At 42.5% G+C, this 6,454-nt stretch overlaps 1 long non-coding RNA gene across 1 annotated transcript; it reads right to left on the reverse strand.

Annotated features, from left to right (window-relative positions):
• LOC124009149 lies at window positions 1–2,098 on the reverse strand. The gene is made up of 3 exons (XR_006834231.1): window positions 1,768–2,098; window positions 1,520–1,641; window positions 1–315 (listed from the first exon to the last, which is right to left on the reverse strand). It is a non-coding gene; the product is annotated as an uncharacterized LOC124009149 (long non-coding RNA).
• Between the last annotated feature and the right edge of the window lie 4,356 nt (window positions 2,099–6,454).

A 6,454-nucleotide genomic window follows, 5' to 3' on the forward strand; every position in this document is an offset into this window, starting at 1 on the left:
AATCTCAGAGTGCCTTAGCATCCTCTCAGCCCCTCCATCCTGCCTGACCTCCAAGAGGGCGTAGTGTCGGGTCATGTCCAGGCCCAGCGTGGCCCCTGCGTTCTGGATAACCGTAGCGGCCGTGGCCCAAGGGCTGACCTGGAGGGTACAACATGCAGCGGTGTCCTGGGGCAGACGCGGGTAGATCTGGAGAAAGACGGTCTGCCGTTGCTGTAATTGATCCATGCCCAAGCTGGTTGTTCTCGTCACACCGTCAGACACACTCATCCTGCTGGCTGACACTGGCACTGCCCTCCTCCAATCAGCATGCAACCACTGGGCAGGAGAGAGCGAGAGAGACGAATGAGGGGGGGAAAGGGAAAGAGAGAGAGAGAGACGAATGAGGGGGAAAGGGAAAGAGAGAGACGAATGAGGGGGAAAAGGGAAAGAGAGAGAGACGAATGAGTGGGGGAAAAGGGAAAGAGAGAGAGAGAGAGAGACGAATGAGGGGGAAAGAGAGAGAGAGAGAGAGAGACGAATGAGGGGGAAAGGGAAAGAGAGAGACGAATGAGGGGGGAAAGGGAAAGAGAGAGAGAGAGAGAGACGAATGAGGGGGAAAGGGAAAGAGAGAGAGAGAGAGAGACGAATGAGGGGGGAAAGGGAAAAGAGAGAGAGAGAGACGAATGAGGGGGGAAAGAGAGAGACGAATGAGGGGGGAAAGGGAAAGAGAGAGACGAATGAGGGGGAAAAGGGAAAGAGAGAGACGAATGAGGGGGAAAAGGGAAAGAGAGAGACGAATGAGGGGGAAAAGGGAAAGAGAGAGACGAATGAGGGGGAAAAGACGAATGAGGGGGGAAAGGGAAAGAGAGAGACGAATGAGGGGGGAAAGGGAAAGAGAGCGACGAATGAGGGGGAAAAGGGAAAGAGAGAGATGAATGAGGGGGGAAAAGGGGAAAGAGAGAGACGAATGAGGGGGGAAAAGGGGAAAGAGAGAGACGAATGAGGGGGGAAAAGGGAAAGAGAGAGACGAATGAGGGGGGAAAGGGAAAGAAGAGAGAGAGAGAGAGAGAGAGAGACACAGACCGAGAGATAAACATTACACTTTCTACAATCATAGCTTTTACAAAACATTAAATAATAACATAAAAAGGGTTATGTGAATATGACTTTTTATTATATTTCTGCTGACATATACACATTTATGCGACACATTTTCTAACTCTATTCCGGGTTTTATAAAGGTGCAGAGGCTTAACAGGAGAATGTGTCTAGAGAAGAGAAAGTTGACACTCAAAGTTACAAATGAACCCAGTTCCCAAGAGAAGCGAGTACATACTAGTCTTGTCTCAGCCTGTAAAAACAGGGGGGTAAAAATGCCAAATGCTTCTGTTTCACGTCCACAATTCAATAAACTTCAGTATTCTCACAGAGCTCACAACTTTCACACGAGTTGCCTAAAGCCCATTCCCTACATAATATGTCAACCAAGCACATTCAACACCTGCGATACAATAAATACTAATCAAATGTTATTCCTCACCTGACATTACGGTCCGGTCATTTCTATGCTGTACAGCTCTATAGTTGACAACAAGGAAGGCTTCTTTCCCACCAGGTTTCCAAAACAAGTTGATTCAAAAAAACAAATATTCACATACGAAACTGAAAAGTAAAAAAAAAAAAAAAAGTAAAATATCAACATAAAAGCAACAATAATTTAGATTTAGTTGGCAGCAACTCGACACTTGAGATTTAATACAATTTGAATGGTAATCGAAAATCTTGTACCGGTAGACAAGTTGTTCTCGTCCTTGTCGAATTGTAACTTCCTATATCTGCTGTCCACGCGCCGTCTTCTTACCGGGGCTTTCACGACAAATCCGTAACTTGAAAATGTCGAGGTTTTTTTTGCGTAGATCTAACTACCTATTGGTTGATTCTATGAACCCATTTCAAGCAAATCTATGTCATTTACACGATAAAAGACATTAGCAGATTATTTTTTTCATTCCACACAAACCGCCAAAATGCCGGCTACTAGTGTGCAACTCGCTATTAAGGTAGGATGCAATTTCAGAAATGTATTTATTTTCCTATTCATAATAATTTTACTCCATGTGTAACTCTGTGTTGTCTGTTCACACTGCTATGCTTTATCTTGGCCAGGTCGCAGTTGCAAATGAGAACTTGTTCTCAACTAGCCTACCTGGTTAAATAAAGCTGAAATTAAAAAATAAAAAATTAATGGTTTTATCCTTATTGTTTTTGCATATCATTGTAAACTATTTATTCATCTAAACCAGTTATTTAAATATGCAAAACGTGTTTTATATAATTCTGTTGAGAAATTTGAGTTGGGTAAAGGAAGTTCGATCTGTCTTTTTTATGCGTGTTTGGTTTGGTTTAAGAGAGGTTATAAGTGGGCCTTTTGTCAAATGAATATCCTTAGTCTATTGCTGTAATTTGTTGGGTACGGTAGGAACTATCTTTTCTTGGTAACTGCTGCAATACAGTGCAGTCGGAAGGTATTCAGAACCCGTCCCTTTCACCACATGTTGTTACATTACAGCCTCGTTCTAAAATGGATTAAATAACAACAAATCCTTATCGATCTACACACAATACCCCACAATGACAAAGTGAGAAAACAGGTGTTTAGAAATGTTTGCAATTGTATTACAAATAAAAACTGAAATACCTTATTTACATAAGTATTCAGAACTTTAGCTATGAGACTCGAAATTGAGCTCAGGTGCATCCTGTTTCCATTGATCATCCTTGAGATGTTTCTACAACTTGATTGGAGTTCACCTGTGGTAAATTCAATTTATTGGACATGATTTGGAAAGCCACAAACCTCTATATAAGGTCCCACAGTTGACAATGCATGTCAGAGCAAAAATCACAGATCTGGGAAAGGGTACTAAAAAAAATCCTGCAGCATTGAAGATCCCCAAGAACACAGTGGCCTCCATCATTCTGAAGTGGAAGAAGTTTAAAACCACCAAGACTCTTCCTACAGTTGTCCGCCCGGCCAAACTGAGTAATCAGGGGAGAAGGGCCATGGTCAGGGAGATGGCCAAGAACTCGATTGTCATATTGACAGAGCTCCAGACTTCCTCTGTGGAGATGGGAGAACTTTCCAGAAGGACAACCATCTCTGCAGCTCTCCACCAATCAGGCCTTTATGGTAGAGTGGCCAAACAGTTGCCCCTCCTCAGTAAAAGGCACATGACAGCCCTCTTGGAGTTTACCAAAATTATGAAGATAAAGCATAGGCAACTCACTGGTGATTGCCGATATGCTCGTGCCGATATATCAAGATAATCTACTTCAAAAACACAGTGTTTGCACAGTTATTTTCAGGTCTCCAGAGATGTTTGATCAGGTTTAAGTCTTGGCTCTGGCTGGGCCACTAAAGGACATTCAGATCCTGAGAGCTCTGGAGAAAGTTTTCATCAAGGGTCTCTCTGTACTTTGCTCTGTTCATCTTTCCCTCGACCCTGACTAGTCTCCCAGTCCCTGCCGCTGAACATCCCCACAGCATGATGCTGCCACCACCATGCTTCACCGTTGGGGTGGTGCCAGGTTTCCTTCAGATGTGACTCTTGGCATTCAGGCCAAAGAGTTCAATCTTGGTGTCATCAGACCAGAGAATCTTGTTTATCATGGTCTAAGAGTCCTTTAGGCACCTTTTTGCAAACTCCAAGCTGGCTGTAAATAAGGTATTTCTGTTTTTATTTTTTTTTAAATACATTTTCAAAAATTTCTTAATCTGTTTTCATTTTGCCATTTTGGGGTAAAGATAGGGTACTTTGAAAAAAAAGTGCCATTTGTTCAGAATCACTCAAAAGCTGTTGAGGAAAAATGTTAGCTTCTACTGACAGATCAGTATTATATTTTCAGCACTATGAGGTGTTGTAGTGTTGTAGTGATGATGGTGCTTTCCAAACGGTATTGTATTTTTAAATTTGTGAAAGGCAAACTGACAGCCAACCAGTGCCACCTGAAGCTTTGTTTTTGGACAGTCATTTGATCCTCCAGGCTAGATGGATGTCATATTGTCTCCTTTTCATAGGCCTAGACTAGACGGTTACTAACCAGATCCATTTTGTGTGTGTGTGTGTGGGGATGTGTGGACGTGTTTTACTATACTTGTGGGGACCAGAAGACCCAACAAGAATAGTAAACAAACAAAAATGACCATAGAATTAGAATACTAGAATGGACATGAACCTTCTTATGTATGATGGGATGAAGGGGCAGCCATTTAGGTCAGGGAGTTGGTCAACTGTGGTTTGCCAGAGCTGTGATAAGATACTGTGTAAAATAATGAATTTGAAGAGTGTATCTGCACTGTTTATTTGTTAGCTAGCTAGGCAGACCGGCTTAGAGGAATGATTCCATACATTTTTAAATTAACTGCCAATATGCCAACATTCCATTCAAACAATGCAGTCAATCCACCAGCTGAAATCAGTTGACGAAAGGACTTAGACCAGTTGTAAATGCAACATGTACTGACATTGTATCATATAATAGCACTCACAGCTTTCCAAGAAAACAAACATTTTGAAATGTATGGTCTGTTCACGTATATTTTAGAGGCTGCTTATCCTCTATAGCAGTGGTTTCCAAACTGTTTATAGTCCAGTACCCCTTCAAACATTCAACCTCCGACTGTACCCCCCCTCTAGCACCAGGGTCAGCGCAATGTTGTTTTTGCCATCATTGTAGCAGGTGTTTTATAAGGTGGTGTCTATATTAACATTACCTCATTAGCATAGCAGGTATTTTATAAGGTGGTGTCTATAACATTACCTCATCAGTGTACCTGGTATTTATAGGGTAGTGTCTATAACATTACCTCATCAGTGTACCTGGTATTTATAGGGTAGTATCTATAACATTACCTCATCAGTGTACCTGGTATTTATAGGGTAGTTTCTATAACATTACCTCATCAGTGTACCTGGTATTTATAGGGTAGTATATATAACATTACCCGATCAGTGTACCTGGTATTTATAGGGTAGTGTTTATAACATTAACTGGTTCCATGCCAGCTGCACAGTATAAGACAACCTGTCATCAGCACTTGGCTCTGAGGACCATTCCTCGGAGACGAGGCCTACCCCAAACTATTAAAAAAAATTCCATGTTGTATTTAGTCTCTGTTGTCATTCAATTGAGCCTTTAAATAACAATCAGTTCAATCTCTGCGTGTTGTGTGCGATGGACCAGGTTCTTTGCAGGTGTAACATATACTGTGGCTGGGCCTCTTTGATCCTTAAACTGCAGTTTATTAAAGGATACAGACACCCTATAGGGTATAGACACCCTAATTTGATTCCAGGCTGTATCACAACCGGCTGTGATTGGGAGTCTGATAGGGTGGCACACAATTGGCCCAGCGTCGCCCAGTTTTGGCCCGGTGTAGGCCGTCATTGTAAATAAGAATTTGTTCTTAACTGACTTGCCTCGTTAAATGATGGTTCAATAAATAATAATCAGTCCCCACACACCTCCACGATGGCCTCAAGGGCACCATCCTACTTCTGACACCAATGTAGCGAATTCTGGCGTAAACCCACCGGGATTCAAACCCGGGTCCAACAACGGTCAAGCCAATACCTTAATAACCGTTACAAAGAGGTCTGAAACTCTTGATGAGGTCGCTAGGTGTCAGGTTAAGGTCGCTATAGTATTTTTAGGCAGACACTGTCTCTGTATTCCTATGATCACTAGACTGTTTCCAGCAGACCGTACACCTCTACATAAATCACTAGACTGTTTCCAGCAGACCGTACACCTCTACAGAAATCACTAGACTGTTTCCAGCAGACCGTACACCTCTACAGAAATCACTAGACTGTTTCCAGCAGACCGTACACCTCTACAGAAATCACTAGACTGTTTCCAGCAGACCGTACACCTCTACAGAAATCACTAGACTGTTTCCAGCAGACCGTACACCTCTACAGAAATCACTAGACTGTTTCCAGCAGACCATACACCTCTACAGAAATCACTAGACTGTTTCCAGCAGACCATACACCTCTACAGAAATCACTAGACTGTTTCCAGCAGACCATACACCTCTACAGAAATCACTAGACTGTTTCCAGCAGACCATACACCTCTACAGAAATCACTAGACTGTTTCCAGCAGACCATACACCTCTACAGAAATCACTAGACTGTTTCCAGCAGACCATACACCTCTACAGAAATCACTAGACTGTTTCCAGCAGACCATACACCTCTACAGAAATCACTAGACTGTTTCCAGCAGACCATACACCTCTACAGAAATCACTAGACTGTTTCCAGCAGACCATACACCTCTACAGAAATCACTAGACTGTTTCCAGCAGACCATACACCTCTACAGAAATCACTAGACTGTTTCCAGCAGACCATACACCTCTACAGAAATCACTAGACTGTTTCCAGCAGACCGTACACCTCTACA

This window comes from Oncorhynchus gorbuscha, linkage group LG22 (genome assembly GCF_021184085.1).
Source record: "Oncorhynchus gorbuscha isolate QuinsamMale2020 ecotype Even-year linkage group LG22, OgorEven_v1.0, whole genome shotgun sequence".
In the NCBI taxonomy this organism is placed as follows: Eukaryota; Metazoa; Chordata; class Actinopteri; order Salmoniformes; family Salmonidae; genus Oncorhynchus; species Oncorhynchus gorbuscha.